The sequence below is a fragment of the Amblyomma americanum genome, unplaced genomic scaffold (genome assembly GCF_052857255.1).
Source record: "Amblyomma americanum isolate KBUSLIRL-KWMA unplaced genomic scaffold, ASM5285725v1 scaffold_20, whole genome shotgun sequence".
NCBI lineage: Eukaryota > Metazoa > Arthropoda > Arachnida > Ixodida > Ixodidae > Amblyomma > Amblyomma americanum.
The window spans coordinates 382256-403517 of NW_027526492.1; the positions used below are offsets into that span (position 1 = coordinate 382256).

At 38.8% G+C, this 21262-nt stretch overlaps 1 pseudogene; it reads left to right on the forward strand.

The window, feature by feature from the left end:
- The first annotated feature begins 5601 nt into the window (after positions 1–5601).
- LOC144111973 (uncharacterized) lies at positions 5602–6522 on the forward strand (annotated as a pseudogene).
- Positions 6523–21262: the final 14740 nt, after the last annotated feature.

Genomic DNA, 21262 nt, shown 5'->3' on the forward strand with positions numbered 1-21262 from the left:
ATTTATTACGAATTTAAGTTCTGAAGTCATTAACGCTGGCGTCTTCGCATCGGATCTCAGTGATCACTTGCCGATATATTTATGTTTCAAGGGTCACGTCCGAAACAAGAAAACAAAGACAAACCATTTCATTCAACTAATAACTGATCAGGCTCTTTCTATTTTTCGTGAGAAGATAGCTCAGACATGTTGGGACACTGTATACGATCTTAAAGACGGAAATTTGGCTTATGAGGCTTTTTTCAGCCTATTGAAAGAAAGTTATGACACTAGCTTTCCTTTTAAGTGCATTAAACACAAAAAGAAAATACGTAAACCATGGATTAGTGCAGAGCTATCTGCCAGAATACGGAGAAAGAATGCATTATACAGTGAATTTATAAAGACCAGAGACCCCGAAATATTTCAGGCTTTTAAAAAATTAGGAATCGTTTAGACAAAGATAAAAAAGGCCAGGCGAGATTACTATACACTTTCCTTTAATTCACTAGCTCCAGGTACGGCCGCAATGTGGAAAAACTGAACTCTTTGTTGAACTGCAATATTCCCGAGGAAAGGATACAGAGCTTAAAAATAAATGGTCTTGAGTTACAGGAAAAAGCACTTGCAGACGCTTTTAACGAACACTTTGTTAAAATTGGAAGTAACAACGCACCAGACAATGATCTTGATGGTATTCCATACAACTCTAGCTCTATATTTTTGTATCCAGTAAATGAGGGAGAGATAATTAGCACAATTCACAGTCTAAATAATAGTACCGCTAAAGATATTGATGGTATCCAAATAAAACCAATCAAATATGTTGCTGACCTTCTCTCTCCTTGTCTTACCTATATCTTCAATATCTGTATAAGCGAAGGCACGTTTCCTCGAACGATGCAGATGGCGCGAGTCGCTGCGCTCTTTAAAAAAGGCGATAAAAACGACTTAGGAAACTATCGACCGTTATCAATCCTTCCCGTCTTTTCAAAAGTCTTCGAAAAAGTTATTTTAAAGCGACTATCCGAATTCGAGCAGAAACATTGCCTGCTGACTGATTGCCAGTATGGCTTCCGTAAGGGTTTAGGCACACAACTCGCATTGCTACAACAAAAAGAACACATACTAAATCAGTTTGAAGAAGGAAGACTTGTACTAGGAATTTTTATTGACCTGTCAAAAGCATTTGACTCCATCAGTCATCAACTTTTAATAAAGAAACTCCAACACTATGGCTTTCGTGGTAACGCTGCATCTCTTATACGCTCATACTTGGAATTTCTTAGACAAATAGTCGTCATAAACAACCACAGTTCTAACCCATTATCTATTTCAGCAGGGGTCCCACAGGGCAGTATATTAGGACCTTTTTTATTTAATATGTACGTGAATGATATTGTGAATATTGATGCAACCGTGAAATTTATCATGTACGCGGATGATACCAGCATATTATTAACTGGTAAAACTAGTGACGACCTTGTTGATGCTGCTAATTTAACATTAATAAAACTAGACGAATGGACACGTAAAAACAGCCTGACGATTAATGCAAACAAAATAAAAGCCGTATTCTTTCGAAGTAAAACCAAAAACATAACAATACAAAAGTCTATCTACTTAAATGCCACTCCTCTCGAAGTAACTTCCAGTATTAAGACATTAGGTGTTATCTTTCAGCAGAATATGTCATGGGATGTCCACGTGGACAGCATGCTAATTAAGCTAGCACAAGTAATTGGGCTAGTATACCGCAATCGCAATTTACTACCACCAAAAATCTTACTGTTACTTTATAATACCTTATTCTCCTCCCGACTCAATTATTGTCACTTAGTTTGGTCTACGACAACTTACGGAAATTTGCAGAAGCTTCACAAGTTGCAGAAAAGGTTTGTAAGAGTAATAGAAAATCTGCCGTTTTATTCACATACGTATCATCTATTTCCCAAATACAACATAATCCCTGTTACAAAACTGTTTGATTATATTCTTTGCAAGGCAATTAAGAATGAAAACGCTAGCAACAGTTCATTTCTACATCGTCTATCCAGGTTACAACCAAACACTACTACACACCAGACACGTCACACGGAGCTCTGGAAAGTAAGGACGTTTCGCACAACATACGGCCTACAAACAATACAGAATAAACTACCCCGGTTACTAAATGATTTAAATCATAAACATATCCAACTTGAAAAGGTGACGTTCAAAACACTCCGCCGGTATTTCAACATGTACTAGGACACTTCGCTTGCCATTCCTGTTTACTCTGTCACGTTTTTGTTTACCCTGACTGTACCGCTTGTCTGTATTCACTTTGTTTTGAATTTTATTTGAAGCAAAATGTGCTTAATTTATCTGTTACTTTCGCTAAACTCATTGCCATCGCACATGAATGTTTCATTGCTTTTGTAAGTGCTTTCTAACTTCATTCTACCACAATTTTTGTATAATTTTATGTAGTTCTTGTGAGTGATTGTAATTGCAGATGTTTTCATGTTTTTGTTCTATTTAGTTTTTGGATGAGACATGCCGTTTCATTGCTCCTATGATGCTGTCAAGTGTATAGGGGGGCCTCCGGCTTTGTCAAGCTGTCGCTTGTGACAGCTTTTACTGCGGGTCTCCCGCGCCATGTATTCATTAGGCGCAAATAAAACCACTATTATTATTATTATTATTATTATTATTATTATTAATACATGCTTTTCGCGCAGTTACAGGAGAAAAAGTTTTGACGCGTATCACACGGACACTTGTAAAACCGATGTCTTCAGATTTAACTCGTTTCGGTCTAAAACAGCTTATTTTGTTGTATTAAGCACGAATACATGCTTTTCGCGCAGTTATAAGATAAGAAGTTTTGATAGGTATCACACGGACACTTAAAAGACCGATGTGTTCAGATCTAGCTCGCTTCGTTCTAAAACAGCTTGTTTCGTTGTTTTAAGCAAGAATACATGCTTTTCTCGCAGTTATAATAGAAAAAGTTTAGACGCGTATCACACGGACACTTGTAAAACCGATGTGTTCAGATTTAACTCGTTCCGGTCTAAAACAGCTTGTTTCGTTGTTTTAAGCAAGAATACATGCTTTTCGCGCAGTTACAAGAGAAAAAGTTTTGACTCGTATCACATTGACACTTGTAAAACCGATGTGTTCAGATTTAGCTCGTTTCGGTCTAAAACACCATGTTTTGTTGTATTAAGCACGAATACATGCTTTTCGCGCAGTTATAAGAGAAAAAGTTTTGACTCGTATCACATGGACACTTGTAAAACCGATGTGTTCAGATTTAGCTCTTTTCGGTCTAAACCAGCTTGTTTCGTTGTTTTAAGCAAGAATACATGCTTTTCGCGCAGTTACAGGAGAAAAAGTTTTGACGAGTATCACACGGACACTTGTAAAACCGATGTCCGGATTTAGCTCGTTTCAGTCTAAAACTTGTTTCGTTGTATTAAGCACGAATACATGCTTTTCGCGCAGTTATAAGATAAAAAGTTTTGATAGGTATCACACGGACACTTGTAAAACCGATGTGTTCAGATCTAGCTCGCTTCGTTCTAAAACAGCTTGTTTCGTTGTTTTAAGCAAGAATACATGCTTTTCGCGCAGTTATAAGAGAAAAAGTTTAGACGCGTATCACACGGACACTTGTAAAACCGATGTGTTCAGATTTAACTCGTTCCGGTCTAAAACAGCTTGTTTCGTTGATTTAAGCAAGAATACATGCTTTTCGCGCAGTTATAAGAAAAAAATTTTGACGAGTATCACACGGACACTTGTAAAACCGATGTGTTCAGATCTAGCTCGTTTTGGTCTAAAACAGCTTGTTTCGTTGTTTTAAGCAAGAATACATGCTTTTCGCGCTGTTACAGGAGAAAAAGTTTTGACGCGTATCACATGGACACTTGTAAAATCGATGTCCGGATTTAGCTCGTTTCGGTCTAAAACAGCTTGTTTCGTTGTGTTAAGCACGAATACATCCTTTTCGAGCAGTTACAAGAGAAAAAGTTTTGACGCGTATCACATGGACACTTGTAAAACCGATGTGTTCAGATTTTGCTTGTTTCGATGTAAAACAGCTTGTTTCGTTGTATTAAGCACGAATACATGCTTTTCGCGCAGTTATAAGAGAAAAAGTTTTGACGCGTATCACACGGACACTTGTAAAACCGATGTGTTCAGATTTAACTCGTTCCGGTCTAAAGCAGCTTGTTTCGTTGTTTTAAACAAGAATACATGCTTTTCACGCAGTTATAACAGAAAAAGTTTTGACGCGTATCACAAGGACACTTGTAAAACCGATGTGCTCAGATTTAGCTCGTTTCGGTATAAAACAGCTTGTTTCGTTGTTTTAATCAAGAATACATGCTTTTCGCGCAGTTATAACGCAAAAAGTTTTGACGAGTATCACACGGACACTTATAAAACCGATGTCTTCAGATTTAGCTCGTTTCGGTCTAAACCAGCTTGTTTCGTTGTTTTAAGCAAGAATACATGCTTTTCGCGCAGTTAGAGGAGAAAAAGTTTTCACGCGTATCACACGGACACTTGTAAAACCGATGTCTTCAGATTTAGCTCGTTTCGGTCTAAAACAGCTTGTTTCGTTGTTTTAAACAAGAATACATGCTTTTCGCGCAGTTATATGATAAGAGGTTTTGATAGGTATCACACGGACACTTGTAAAACCGATGTGTTCAGATCTAGCTCGCTTCGTTCTAAAACAGCTTGTTTCGTTGTTTTAAGCAAGAATACATGCTTTTCGCGCAGTTATAAGAGAAAAAGTTTGGACGCGTATCACACGGACACTTGTAAAACCGATGTGTTCAGATTTAACTCGTTTCGGTCTAAAACAGCTTGTTTCGTTGTTTTAAGCAAGAATACATGCTTTTCTCGCAGTTATAAGAAAAAAAAATTTGACGCGTATCACACGGACACTTGTAAAACCAATGTGTTCAGATTTAGCTCGTTTCGGTCTAAAACAGCTTGTTCCGTTGTTTTAGGCAAGAATACATGCTTTTCGCGCAGTTACAGGAGAAAAAGTTTTGACGCGTATCACACGGACACTTGTAAAACCGATGTGTTCAGATTTAGCTCGTTTCGGTCTAAAACAGCTTGTTTCGTTGTTTTAAGCAAGAATACATGCTTTTCGCGCTGTTATAACAGAAAAATTTTTAACGAGTATCACACGTACACTTGTAAAACCGTTGTGTTCAGATTTAGCTCGTTTCGGTCTAAACCAGCTTGTTTCGTTGTTTTAAGCAAGCAGCAGAAGCGGCACGGGAAAGGCACCATCTTAAGAAGTTTTCTCTGCAATTGCAGATATGAAGTTCTGACATCGACTACAACCGTCTGCGTGCACGTGTGCTGGTTGCTGCGGAAGATAACGTCATCTAGGACTGCATCGCTACCGGCAAGCGGACACGCCTACCCATCGGACGAGGCTATAAAGAAAGCCCAGAGACCTGCGGCTGTCACACTGGCAGCGGCAGCGGCACGGGAAAGGCACCATCTTAAGACGTTTTCTCTGCAATTGCAGGTTAGTTGCTGCTCTGTTAATATATCTTCCCGCTGTCCTCTTTTACTGCTGCTGCTGCTGCCAAAAGTGTCGCTATGCCCCTTGATGAACACTGTGGGTCATGTGATATGCAACTCGAGGAACTTGATTCCAAAATCGACTGTAGTGACTGTAGATCTGTCTATCACACGGGGAAATGTGCAGGAATTTCAGATGCTACTATCAAGTCCAAAGGGGAGCAGTATCGCAGTGCGTGGCGTTGCTCAAATTGCAGGCGTTCGAAAGGTCGTACTCCACCACTCGATAGATCCAGTAATGATACGGATGACCAGGACGTTCGTGCACTGCTGAAATCAATCAATGAAAAGCTGGAGTACCTTTTACCGCTGAAAGAATAAGTTGGCAGCGTCGAAGACACAGTTCAGTACATGAGTGACCAGTACGATGAGCTTCTAACTCGGGTAGAAAAGAACGAACGTGAGGTCAGGGAACTGAAACACAGGGTAGACAAGATTGAAAAGCAAGACGATGAAATAACGCAGCTGAAAAACGAAATGGACTGTTTGGAATGGAGAAGCCGAAAGCTGAACCTTGAGTTCCATGGAATTAAAGCAATGAAGGATGAAAACCTGATTGATGAGATAAATAAGCTGGCAACTCTAAACAACCTGCCACAGCTTCAGGAAAGTGACATAGTGTCCACTCATCGCCTTCCCTCAAAGCAAGATAAGATACCTGGCATTATCTGTCGTTTCGCCAAACAATCAGTAAGAGACAAATGGTGGCAAAACAGGAAAACACTGTGCCAGGGAAGTGACAGCATTTTTGTGTTAGAAAACCTGACAAAAAGGACACGTACTCTGCTTACCGAAACAAAGCTCTGGGCCAAGGCAAATAACTACAAATACGTATGGCACAACAACAACAAGGTCTTGGTCCGGAAAGCTGATGGGCAAAACGCGGTGGTCATTTCCTGCTCTAGTGACCGCGACAAACTTAAGCAACAGATCAGCTGAACACAAAGAACACTATGGCACCTACTCACTCTTACGTATTGCCACACACTTTCAACCATCACCTAATTACAGCGTTCTCGAAGGCTTTCAAATGTTTCCACTTAAACATACGTTCTTTTACTCGCAAGGAACATGACTTACAACTCTTTTTTGAGCAAACAAAGCAATCATTTGACGCCAATATGCTGACAGAGACTTGGTGTGTTGACGATGTGAAGATCTTTCGGCTTCCATTGTACAATACTTTCTACCTGAATCGATCAACAGGTCGTGGTGGCGGAATATGCACCTTGGTTAAAAAGCCGTCTGCATGTGAAATATTGAACCAGTTTTCAGTAATAACTTATGACTATGAATTTTTATCAGTGATACAAAACAATACTGTTTTCGCTGTTTGCTATCGCCCTCCGAATGGTTCCGTTACATCATTCTTGGAGTTCTTAGAAACTTTTCTCGTCTTTATAAATGACAACAAATTCAATTTAATTTATGGCGGAGACATCAACATTAACATGATGAAGAATGATTCACCAAAACCTAGGTTAGATACTCTCGTGGAGATGAATGCTTGTTGGAATACTATCAGTCTTCCTACCAGAGTGACCGAGAATTCGTCATCTTCAATTGACGTATTTATTACGAATTTAGGTTCTGAAGTCATTAACGCTGGCGTCTTCGCATCGGATCTCAGTGATCACTTGCCGATATATTTATGTTTCAAGGGTCACGTCCGAAACAAGGAAACAAAGACAAACCATTTCATTCAACTAATAACTGATCAGGCTCTTTCTATTTTTCGTGAGAAGATAGCTCAGACATGTTGGGACACTGTATACGATCTTAAAGACGGAAATTTGGCTTATGAGGCTTTTTTCAGCCTATTGAAAGAAAGTTATGACACTAGCTTTCCTTTTAAGTGCATTAAACACAAAAAGAAAATACGTAAACTATGGATTAGTGCAGAGCTATCTGCCAGAATACGGAGAAAGAATGCATTATACAGTGAATTTATAAAGACCAGAGACCCCGAAATATTTCAGGCTTTTAAAAAAATTAGGAATCGTTTAGACAAAGATAAAAAAGGCCAGGCGAGATTACTATACACTTTCCTTTAATTCACTAGCTCCAGGTACGGCCGCAATGTGGAAAAAACTGACCTCTTTGTTGAACTGCAATATTCCCGAGGAAAGGATACAGAGCTTAAAAATAAATGGTCTTGAGTTACAGGAAAAAGCACTTCCAGACGCTTTTAACGAACACTTTGTTAAAATTGGAAGTAACAACGCACCAGACAATGATCTTGATGGCATTCCATACAACTCTAGCTCTATATTTTTGTATCCAGTAAATGAGGGAGAGATAATTAGCACAATTCACAGTCTAAATAATAGTACCGCTAAAGATATTGATGGTATCCGAATAAAAGCAATCAAATATGTTGCTGACCTTCTCTCTCCTTGTCTTACCTATATCTTCAATATCTGTATAAGCGAAGGCACGTTTCCTCGAACGATGCAGATAGCGCGAGTCGCTGCGCTCTTTAAAAAAGGCGATAAAAACGACTTAGGAAACTATCGACCGTTATCAATCCTTCCCGTCTTTTCAAAAGTCTTCGAAAAAGTTATTTTAAAGCGACTATCCGAATTCGAGCAGAAACATTGCCTGCTGACTGATTGCCAGTATGGCTTCCGTAAGGGTTTAGGCACACAAGTCGCATTGCTACAACAAAAAGAACACATACTAAATCAGTTTGAAGAAGGAAGACTTGTACTAGGAATTTTTATTGACCTGTCAAAAGCATTTGACTCCATCAGTCATCAACTTTTAATTAAGAAACTCCAACACTATGGCTTTCGTGGTAACGCTGCATCTCTTATACGCTCCTACTTGGAATTTCGTAAACAAATAGTCGTCATAAACAACCACAGTTCTAACCCATTATCTATTTCAGCAGGGGTCCCACAGGGCAGTATATTAGGACCTTTTTTATTTAATATGTACGTGAATGATATTGTGAATATTGATGCAACCGTGAAATTTATCATGTACGCGGATGATACCAGCATATTATTAACTGGTAAAACTAGTGACGACCTTGTTGATGCTGCTAATTTAACATTAATAAAACTAGACGAATGGACACGTAAAAACAGCCTGACGATTAATGCAAACAAAACAAAAGCCGTATTCTTTCGAAGTAAAAACAAAAACATAACAATACAAAAGTCTATCTACCTAAATGCCACTCCTCTCGAAGTAACTTCCAGTATTAAGACATTAGGTGTTATCTTTCAGCAGACTATGTCATGGGATGTCCACGTGGACAGCATGCTAATTAAGCTAGCACAAGTAATTGGGCTAGTATACCGCAATCGCAATTTACTACCACCAAAAATTTTACTGTTACTTTATAATACCTTATTCTCCTCCCGATTCAATTATTGTCACTTAGTTTGGTCTACGACAACTTACGGAAATTTGCAGAAGCTTCACAAGTTGCAGAAAAGGTTTGTAAGAGTAATAGAAAATCTGCCGTTTTATTCACATACGTATCATCTATTTCCCAAATACAACATAATCCCTGTTACCGAACTGTTTGATTATATTCTTTGCAAGGCAATTAAGAATGAAAACGCTAGCAACAGTTCATTTCTACATCGTCTAGCCAGGTTACAACCAAACACTACTACACACCAGACACGTCACACGGAGCTCTGGAAAGTAAGGACGTTTCGCACAACATACGGCCTACAAACAATACAGAATAAACTACCCCGGTTACTAAATGATTTAATTCATAAACATATCCAACTTGAAAAGGTGAAGTTCAAAACACTCCGCCGGTATTTCAACATGTACTAGGACACTTCGCTTGCCATTCCTGTTTACTCTGTCACGTTGTTGTTTACCCTGACTGTACCGCTTGTCTGTATTCACTTTGTTTTGAATTTTATTTGAAGCAAAATGTGCCTAATTTATCTGTTACTTTCGCTAAACTCATTGCCATCGCACATGAATGTTTCATTGCTTTTGTAAGTGCTTTCTAACTTCATTCTACCACATTTTCTGTATAATTTTATGTAGTTCTTGTGAGTGATTGTAATTGCAGATGTTTTCATGTTTTTGTTCTATTTAGTTTTTGGATGAGACATGCCGTTTCATTGCTCCTATGATGCTGTCAAGTGTATAGGGGGGCCTCCGGCTTTGTCAAGCTGTCGCTTGTGACAGCTTTTACTGCGGGTCTCCCGCGCCATGTATTCATTAGGCGCAAATAAAACCACTATAATTATTATTATTATTATTATTACATGCTTTTCGCGCAGTTACAGGAGAAAAAATTTTGACGCGTATCACACGGACACTTGTAAAACCGATGTCTTCAGATTTAGCTCGTTTCGGTCTAAAACAGCTTGATTTGTTGTATTAAGCACGAATACATGCTTTTCGCGCAGTTATAAGATAAGAAGTTTTGATAGGTATCACACGGACACTTGTAAGACCGATGTGTTCAGATCTAGCTCGCTTCGTTCTAAAACAGCTTGTTTCGTTGTTTTAAGCAAGAATACATGCTTTTCGCGCCGTTACAAGAGAAAAAGTTTTGACGCGTATCACACGGACACTTGTAAAACCGATGTCTTCAGATTTAGCTCGTTCCGGTCTAAAACGGCTTGTTTAGTTGTTTTAAACAAGAATACATCCTTTTCGCGCAATTATAGGAGAAAATGTTTTGACGCGTATCACACAGACACTTGTAAAACCGATGTGTTCAGATTCAGCTCGTTTCGTTCTAAAACAGCTTGTTTCGTTGTTTTAAGCAAGAATACATGCTTTTCGCGCAGTTATAAGAAAAAACTTTCTGACGCGTATCACATGGACACTTGTAAAACAGATGTGCTCTGATTTAGCTCGTTTCGATGTAAAACAGCTTGTTTCGTTGTATTAAGTACGAACACATGCTTTTCGCGCAGTTATAAGAGAAAAAGTTTTGACGCGTATCACACGGACACTTGTAAAACCGATGTGTTCAGACCTAGCTCGTTTCGGTCGAAAACAGCTTGTTTCTTTGTTTTAAGCAACGATACATGCTTTTCGCACAGTTATAACAGAAAAAGTTTTGACGCGTATCACACGAACACTTGTAAAACCGATGTGTTCAGATCTAGCTCGTTTCGGTCTAAAACAGCTTGCCTCGTTGTATTAAGCAAGAATACATGCTTTTCTCAAAGTTATAACAGAAAAAGTTTTGACGAGTATCACACGGACACTTGTAAAACCGATGTGTTCAGATTTAGCTCGTTTCGGTTTAAACCGGATTGTTTCGTTGTTTTAAGCAAGAATACATGCTTTTTGCGCAGTTACAGGAGAAAACGTTTTGACGCGTATCACATGGACACTTGTAAAATCGATGTCCGGATTTAGCTCGTTTCGGTCTAAAACTTGTTTCGTTGTATTAAGCACGAATACATGCTTTTCGCGCAGTTATAAGATAAAAAGTTTTGACGCGTATCACACGGACACTTGTAAAACCGATGTGTTCAGATTTAACTCGTTCAGGTGTAAAACAGCTTGTTTCGTTGTTTTAAGCAAGAATACACGCTTTTCGCGCAGTTATAGGAGAAAAAGATTTGACGCGTATCACACGGACACTTGTAAAACCGATATGTTCAGATTAACCTCGTTTCGGTCTAAAACAGCTTGTTTCGTTGTGTTAAGCACGAATACCTCCTTTTCGAGCAGTTACAAGAGAAAAAGTTTTGACGCGTATCACATGGACACTTGTAAAACCGATGTGTTCAGATTTTGCTCGTTTCGATGTAAAACAGCTTGTTTCGTTGTTTAAAGCACGAATACATGCTTTTCGTGCAGTTATAAGAGAAAAAGTTTTGACGCGTATCACACGGACACTTGTAAAACCGATGTGTTCAGATTTAACTCGTTCCGGTCTAAAGCAGCTTGTTTCGTTGTTTTAATTAAGAATAGATGCTTTTCGCGCAATTATAGGGGAAAAAGTTTTGACGTGTATCACACGGAAACTTGTAAAACCGATGTGTTCAGATCTAATTTGTTTCGGTCTAAAACAGCTTGTTTCTTTGTTTTAAGCAAGAATACATGCTTTTCGCGCAGTTATAACAGAAAAAGTTTTGACGCGTTCACAAGGACACTTGTAAAACCGATGTGCTCAGATTTAGCTCGTTTCGGTCTAAAACAGCTTGTTTCGTTGTTTTAAGCAAGAATACATGCTTTTCGCGCCGTTACAAGAGAAAAAGTTTTGACGCGTATCACACGGACACTTGTAAAACCGATGTCTTCAGATTTAGCTCGTTCCGGTCTAAAACGGCTTGTTTAGTTGTTTTAAACAAGAATACATCCTTTTCGCGCAATTATAGGAGAAAATGTTTTGACGCGTATCACACAGACACTTGTAAAACCGATGTGTTCAGATTCAGCTCGTTTCGTTCTAAAACAGCTTGTTTCGTTGTTTTAAGCAAGAATACATGCTTTTCGCGCAGTTATAAGAAAAAACTTTCTGACGCGTATCACATGGACACTTGTAAAACAGATGTGCTCTGATTTAGCTCGTTTCGATGTAAAACAGCATGTTTCGTTGTATTAAGTACGAACACATGCTTTTCGCGCAGTTATAAGAGAAAAAGTTTTGACGCGTATCACACGGACACTTGTAAAACCGATGTGTTCAGACCTAGCTCGTTTCGGTCGAAAACAGCTTGTTTCTTTGTTTTAAGCAACGATACATGCTTTTCGCACAGTTATAACAGAAAAAGTTTTGACGCGTATCACACGAACACTTGTAAAACCGATGTGTTCAGATCTAGCTCGTTTCGGTCTAAAACAGCTTGCCTCGTTGTATTAAGCAAGAATACATGCTTTTCTCAAAGATATAACAGAAAAAGTTTTGACGAGTATCACACGGACACTTGTAAAACCGATGTGTTCAGATTTAGCTCGTTTCGGTTTAAACCGGATTGTTTCGTTGTTTTAAGCAAGAATACATGCTTTTTGCGCAGTTACAGGAGAAAACGTTTTGACGCGTATCACATGGACACTTGTAAAATCGATGTCCGGATTTAGCTCGTTTCGGTCTAAAACTTGTTTCGTTGTATTAAGCACGAATACATGCTTTTCGCGCAGTTATAAGATAAAAAGTTTTGACGCGTATCACACGGACACTTGTAAAACCGATGTGTTCAGATTTAACTCGTTCAGGTGTAAAACAGCTTGTTTCGTTGTTTTAAGCAAGAATACACGCTTTTCGCGCAGTTATAGGAGAAAAAGATTTGACGCGTATCACACGGACACTTGTAAAACCGATATGTTCAGATTAACCTCGTTTCGGTCTAAAACAGCTTGTTTCGTTGTGTTAAGCACGAATACCTCCTTTTCGAGCAGTTACAAGAGAAAAAGTTTTGACGCGTATCACATGGACACTTGTAAAACCGATGTGTTCAGATTTTGCTCGTTTCGATGTAAAACAGCTTGTTTCGTTGTTTAAAGCACGAATACATGCTTTTCGTGCAGTTATAAGAGAAAAAGTTTTGACGCGTATCACACGGACACTTGTAAAACCGATGTGTTCAGATTTAACTCGTTCCGGTCTAAAGCAGCTTGTTTCGTTGTTTTAAACAAGAATAGATGCTTTTCGCGCAATTATAGGGGAAAAAGTTTTGACGTGTATCACACGGAAACTTGTAAAACCGATGTGTTCAGATCTAATTTGTTTCGGTCTAAAACAGCTTGTTTCTTTGTTTTAAGCAAGAATACATGCTTTTCGCGCAGTTATAACAGAAAAAGTTTTGACGCGTTCACAAGGACACTTGTAAAACCGATGTGCTCAGATTTAGCTCGTTTCGGTCTAAAACAGCTTGTTTCGTTGTTTTAAGCAAGAATACATGCTTTTCGCGCAGTTATAACAGAAAAAGTTTTGACGAGTATCACACGGACACTTGTAAAACCGATGTCTTCAGATTTAGCTTGTTTCGGTCTAAACCAGCTTGTTTCGTTGTTTTAAGCAAGAATACATGCTTTTCGCGCAGTTACAGGAGAAAAAGTTTTGACGCGTATCACACGGACACTTGTAAAACCGATGTCTTCAGATTTAGCTCGTTTCGGTCTAAAACAGCTTGTTTCGTTGTATTAAGCACGAATACATGCTTTTCGCGCAGTTATAAGATAAGAAGTTTTGATAGGTATCACACGGACACTTGTAAAACCGATGTGTTCGGATCTAGCTCGCTTCGTTCTAAAACAGCTTGTTTCGTTGTTTTAAGCAAGAATACATGCTTTTCGCGCAGTTATAAGAAAAAAATTTTGACGCGTATCACACGGACACTTGTAAAACCGATTTGTTCAGATTTAGCTCGTTTCGGTCTAAAACAGCTTGTTTCGTTGTTTTAAGCAAGAATACATGCTTTTCGCGCAGTTACAGGAGAAAAAGTTTTGACGCGTATCACACGGACACTTGTAAAACAGATGTGTTCAGATTTAGCTCGTTTCGGTCTAAAACAGCTTGTTTCTTTGTTTTAAGCAAGAATACATGCTTTTCGCGCAGTTATAACAGAAAACGTTTTGACGACTATCACACGTACACTTGCAAAACCGATGTGTTCAGATTTAGCTCGTTTCGGTCTAAACCAGCTTGTTTCGTTGTTTTAAGCAAGAATACATGCTTTTCGCGCAGTTACACGAGAAAAAGTTTTGACGCGTATCACACGGACACTTGTAAAACCGATGTCTTCAGATTTAGCTCGTTTCGGTCTAAAACAGCTTGTTTCGTTGTATTAAGCACGAATACATGCTTTTCGCGCAGTTATAAGATAAGAAGTTTTGATAGGTATCACACGGACACTTGTAAAACCGATGTGTTCGGATCTAGCTCGCTTCGTTCTAAAACAGCTTGTTTCGTTGTTTTAAGCAAGAATACATGCTTTTCGCGCAGTTATAAGAGAAAAAGTTTAGACGCGTATCACACGGACACTAGTAAAACCGATGTGTTCAGATTTAACTCGTTCCGGTCTAAAACAGCTTGTTTCGTTGTTTTAAGCAAGAATACATGCTTTTCGCGCAGTTACAGGAGAAAAAGTTTTGACGCGTATCACACGGACACTTGTAAAACAGATGTGTTCAGATTTAGCTCGTTTTGGTCTAAAACACCATGTTTTGTTGTATTAAGCACGAATACATGCTTTTCGCGCAGTTATAAGAGAAAAAGTTTTTACTCGTATCACATGGACACCTGTAAAACCGATGTGTTCAAATTTAGCTCGTTTCGGTCTAAACCAGCTTGTTTCGTTGTTTTAAGCAAGAATACATGCTTTTCGCGCAGTTACAGGAGAAAAAGTTTTGATGCGTATCACATGGACACTTGTAAAACCGATGTGTTCAGATCTAGCTCGCTTCGTGCTAAAACAGCTTGTTTCGTTGCTTTAAGCAAGAATACATGCTTCTCGCGCAGTTATAAGAAAAATTTTTTGACGCGTATCACACGGACACTTGTAAAACCGATGTGTTCCGATCTAATTCGTTTCGGTCTAAAACAACTTGTTTCGTTGTTTTAAGCAAAAATACATGCTTTTCGCGCAGTTATTGGAGAGTTACAGGAGAAAAAGATTTGACGCGTATCACATGGACACTTGTAAAACCGATGTGTTCAGATCTAGCTCGTTTCGGTCTAAAACAAATTGTTTCGTTGTTTTAAGCAAGAATACATGCTTTTCTCGCAGTTAAAACAGAAAAAGTTTTGACGATTATCACACGGACACTTGTAAAACCGATGTCCGGATTTAGCTCGTTTCGGTCTAAAACTTGTTTCGTTGTATTAAGCACGAATACATGCTTTTCGCGCAGTTATAGGTTAAAAAAGTTTTGATAGGTATCACACGGACACTTGTAAAACCGATGTGTTCAGATCTAGCTCGCTTCGTTCTAAAACAGCTTGCTTCGTTGTTTTAAGCAAGAATACATGCTTTTCGCGCTGTTATAGGAGAAAAAGTTTTGACGCGTATCACACGGACACTTGTAAAACCGATGTGTTCAGATTCAGCTCGTTTCGTTCTAAAACAGCTTGTTTCGTTGTTTTAAGCAAGAATACATGCTTTTCGCGCAGTTATAAGAAAAAACTTTCTGACGCGTATCACATGGACACTTGTAAAACAGATGTGCTCTGATTTAGCTCGTTTCGATGTAAAACAGCTTGTTTCGTTGTATTAAGTACGAACACATGCTTTTCGCGCAGTTATAAGAGAAAAAGTTTTGACGCGTATCACACGGACACTTGTAAAACCGATGTGTTCAGACCTAGCTCGTTTCGGTCGAAAACAGCTTGTTTCTTTGTTTTAAGCAAGGATACATGCTTTTCGCAGTTATAACAGAAAAAGTTTTGACGCGTATCACACGGACACTTGTAAAACCGATGTGTTCAGATCTAGCTCGTTTCGGTCTAAAACAGCTTGTTTCGTTGTTCTAAGCAAGAATACATGCTTTTCGCGCAGTTATAACAGAAAAAGTTTTGACGCGTATCACAAGGACACTTGTAAAACCGATGTGCTCAGATTAACCTCGTTTCGGTCTAAAACAGCTTGTTTCGTTGTGTTAAGCACGAATACCTCCTTCTCGAGCAGTTACAAGAGAAAAAGTTTTGACGCGTATCACATGGACACTTGTAAAACCGATGTGTTCAGATTTTGCTCGTTTCGATGTAAAACAGCTTGTTTCGTTGTATTAAGCACGAATACATGCTTTTCGCGCAGTTATAAGAGAAAAAGTTTTGACGCGTATCATACGGACACTTGTAAAACCGATGTGTTCAGATTTAACTCGTTCCGGTCTAAGGCAGCTTGTTTCGTTCTTTTAAACAAGAATACATGCTTTTTGCGCAATTATAGGAGAAAAAGTTTTGACGTGTATCGCACGGAAACTTGTAAAACCGATGTGTTCAGATCTAATTTGTTTCGGTCTAAAACAGCTTGTTTCTTTGTTTTAAGCAAGAATACATGCTTTTCGCGCAGTTATAACAGAAAAAGTTTTGACGCGTATCACAAGGACACTTGTAAAACCGATGTGCTCAGATTTAGCTCGTTTCGGTCTAAAACAGCTTGTTTCGTTGTTTTAAGCAAGAATACATGCTTTTCGCGCAGTTATCACAGAAAAAGTTTTGATGAGTATCACACGGACACTTGTAAAACCGATGTCTTCAGATTTAGCTCGTTTCGGTCTAAACCAGCTTGCTTCGTTGTTTTAAGCAAGAATACATGCTTTTCGCGCAGTTACAGGAGAAAAAGTTTTGACGCGTATCACACGGACACTTGTAAAACCGATGTCTTCAGATTTAGCTCGTTTCGGTCTAAAACAGCTTGTTTCGTTGTATTAAGCACGAATACATGCTTTTCGCGCAGTTATAAGATAAGAAGTTTTGATAGGTATCACACGGACACTTGTAAAACCGATGTGTTCAGATCTAGCTCGCTTCGTTCTAAAACAGCTTGTTTCGTTGTTTTAAGCAAGAATACATGCTTTTCGCGCAGTTACAGGAGAAAAAGTTTTGACGCGTATCACACGGACACTTGTAAAACCGATGTGTTCAGATTTAGCTCGTTTCGGTCTAAAACAGCTTGTTTCGTTGTTTAAAGCACGAATACATGCTTTTCGCGCAGTTATAAGAGAAAAAGTTTTGACGCGTATCACACGGACACTTGTAAAACCGATGTGTACAGATTTAACTCGTTCCGGTCTAAAGCAGCTTGTTTCGTTGTTTTAAACAAGAATACATGCTTTTCGCGCAATTATAGGGGAAAAAGTTTTGACGTGTATCACACGGAAACTTGTCAAACCGATGTGTTCAGATCTAATTTGTTTCGGTCTAAAACAGCTTGTTTCTTTGTTTTAAGCAAGAATACATGCTTTTCGCGCAGTTATAACAGAAAAAGTTTTGACGCGTTCACAAGGACACTTGTAAAACCGATGTGCTCAGATTTAGCTCGTTTCGGTCTAAAACAGCTTGTTTCGTTGTTTTGAGCAAGAATACATGCTTTTCGCGCAGTTATAACAGAAAAAGTTTTGACGAGTATCACACGGACACTTGTAAAACCGATGTCTTCAGATTTAGCTCGTTTCGGTCTAAACCAGCTTGTTTCGTTGTTTTAAGCAAGAATACATGCTTTTCGCGCAGTTACAGGAGAAAAAGTTTTGACGCGTATCACACGGACACTTGTAAAACCGATGTCTTCAGATTTAGCTCGTTTCGGTCTAAAACAGCTTGTTTCGTTGTATTAAGCACGAATACATGCTTTTCGCGCAGTTATAAGATAAGAAGTTTTGATAGGTATCACACGGACACTTGTAAAACCGATGTGTTCGGATCTAGCTCGCTTCGTTCTAAAACAGCTTGTTTCGTTGTTTTAAGCAAGAATACATGCTTTTCGCGCAGTTATAAGAAAAAAATTTTGACGCGTATCACACGGACACTTGTAAAACCGATTTGTTCAGATTTAGCTCGTTTCGGTCTAAAACAGCTTGTTTCGTTGTTTTAAGCAAGAATACATGCTTTTCGCGCAGTTACAGGAGAAAAAGTTTTGACGCGTATCACACGGACACTTGTAAAACAGATGTGTTCAGATTTAGCTCGTTTCGGTCTAAAACAGCTTGTTTCTTTGTTTTAAGCAAGAATACATGCTTTTCGCGCAGTTATAACAGAAAAAGTTTTGACGAGTATCACACGTACACTTGTAAAACCGATGTGTTCAGATTTAGCTCGTTTCGGTCTAAACAAAGCTTGTTTCGTTGTTTTAAGCAAGAATACATGCTTTTCGCGCAGTTACAGGAGAAAAAGTTTTGACGCGTATCACACGGACACTTGTAAAACCGATGTCTTCAGATTTAGCTCGTTTCGGTCTAAAACAGCTTGTTTCGTTGTATTAAGCACGAATACATGCTTTTCGCGCAGTTATAAGATAAGAAGTTTTGATAGGTATCACACGGACACTTGTAAAACCGATGTGTTCGGATCTAGCTCGCTTCGTTCTAAAACAGCTTGTTTCGTTGTTTTAAGCAAGAATACATGCTTTTCGCGCAGTTATAAGAGAAAAAGTTTAGACGCGTATCACACGGACACTAGTAAAACCGATGTGTTCAGATTTAACTCGTTCCGGTCTAAAACAGCTTGTTTCGTTGTTTTAAGCAAGAATACATGCTTTTCGCGCAGTTACAGCAGAAAAGTTTTGACGCGTATCACACGGACACTTGTAAAACCGATGTGTTCAGATTTAGCTCGTTTCGGTCTAAAACAGCTTGTTTCTTTGTTTTAAGCAAGAATACATGCTTTTCGCGCAGTTATAAGATAAGAAGTCTTGATAGGTATCACACGGACACTTGCAAAACCGATGTGTTCGGATCTAGCTCGCTTCGTTCTAAAACAGCTTGTTTCGTTGTTTTAAGCAAGAATACATGCTTTTCGCGCAGTTATAAGAAAAAAATTTTGACGCGTATCACACGGACACTTGTAAAACCGATCTGTTCAGATTTAGCTCGTTTAGGTCTAAAACAGCTTGTTTCGTTGTTTTAAGCAAGAATACATGCTTTTCGCGCAGTTACAGGAGAAAAAGTTTTGACGCGTATCACACGGACACTTGTAAAACCGATGTGTTCAGATTCAGCTCGTTTCGTTCTAAAACAGCTTGTTTCGTTGTTTTAAGCAAGAATACATCCTTTTCGCGCAGTTATAAGAAAAAACTTTCTGACGCGTATCACATAGACACTTGTAAAACAGATGTGCTCTGATTTAGCTCGTTTCGATGTAAAACAGCTTGTTTCGTTGTATTAAGTACGAACACATGCTTTTCGCGCAGTTATAAGAGAAAAAGTTTTGACGCGTATCACACGGACACTTGTAAAACCGATGTGTTCAGACCTAGCTCGTTTCGGTCGAAAACAGCTTGTTTCTTTGTTTTAAGCAAGGATACATGCTTTTCGCACAGTTATAACAGAAAACGTTTTGACGCGTATCACACGGACACTTGTAAAACCGATGTGTTCAGATCTAGCTCGTTTCGGTCTAAAACAGCTTGTTTCGTTGTTCTAAGCAAGAATACATGCTTTTCGCGCAGTTATAACAGAGAAAGTTTTGACGAGTATCACACGGACACTTGTAAAACCGATTTGTTCAGATTTAGCTCGTTTCAGTCTAAACCAGCTTGTTTCGTTGTTTTAAGCAGGAATACATGCTTTTAGCGCAGTTACAAGAGAAACAGTTTTGACGCGTATCACATGGACACTTGTAAAACGGATGTCTTCATATTTAGCTCGTTTCGGTCTAAAACAGCTTGCCTCGTTGTATTAAGCAAGAATACATGCTTTTCTCAGTTATAACAGAAAAAGTTTTGACGAGTATCACACGGACACTTGTAAAACCGATGTGTTCAGATCTAGCTCGTTTCGGTCTAAAACAGCTTGTTTCGTTGTTCTAAGCAAGAATACATGCTTTTCGCGCAGTTATAACAGAAAAAGTTTTGACGCGTATCACAAGGACACTTGTAAAACCGATGTGCTCAGATTAACCTCGTTTCGGTCTAAAACAGCTTGTTTCGTTGTGTTAAGCACGAATACCTCCTTTTCGAGCAGTTACAAGAGAAAAAGTTTTGACGCGTATCACATGGACACTTGTAAAACCGATGTGTTCAGATTTTGCTCGTTTCGATGTAAAACAGCTTGTTTCGTTGTATTAAGCACGAATACATGCTTTTCGCGCAGTTATAAGAGAAAAAGTTTTGACGCGTATCACATGGACACTTGTAAAACCGATGTGTTCAGATTTTGCTCGTTTCGATGTAAAACAGCTTGTTTCGTTGTATTAAGCACGAATACATGCTTTTCGCGCAGTTATAAGAGAAAAAGTTTTGACGCGTATCATACGGACACTTGTAAAACCGATGTGTTCAGATTTAACTCGTTCCGGTCTAAGGCAGCTTGTTTCGTTCTTTTAAACAAGAATACATGCTTTTCGCGCAATTATAGGAGAAAAAGTTTTGACGTGTATCACACGGAAACTTGTAAAACCGATGTGTTCAGATCTAATTTGTTTCGGTCTAAAACAGCTTGTTTCTTTGTTTTAAGCAAGAATACATGCTTTTCGCGCAGTTATAACAGAAAAAGTTTTGACGCGTATCACAAGGACACTTGTAAAACCGATGTGCTCAGATTTAGCTCGTTTCGGTCTAAAACAGCTTGTTTCGTTGTTTTAAGCAAGAATACATGCTTTTCGCGCAGTTATCACAGAAAAAGTTTTGATGAGTATCACACGGACACTTGTAAAACCGATGTCTTCAGATTTAGCTCGTTTCGGTCTAAACCAGCTTGCTTCGTTGTTTTAAGCAAGAATACATGCTTTTCGCGCAGTTACAGGAGAAAAAGTTTTGACGCGTATCACACGGACACTTGTAAAACCTATGTCTTCAGATTTAGCTCGTTTCGGTCTAAAACAGCTTGTTTCGTTGTATTAAGCACGAATACATGCTTTTCGCGCAGTTATAAGATAAGAAGTTTTGATAGGTATCACACGGACACTTGTAAAACCGATGTGTTCAGATCTAGCTCGCTTCGTTCTAAAACAGCTTGTTTCGTTGTTTTAAGCAAGAATACATGCTTTTCGAGCAGTTACAAGAGAAAAAGTTTTGACGCGTATCACATGGACACTTGTAAAACCGATGTGTTCAGATTTTGCTCGTTTCGATGT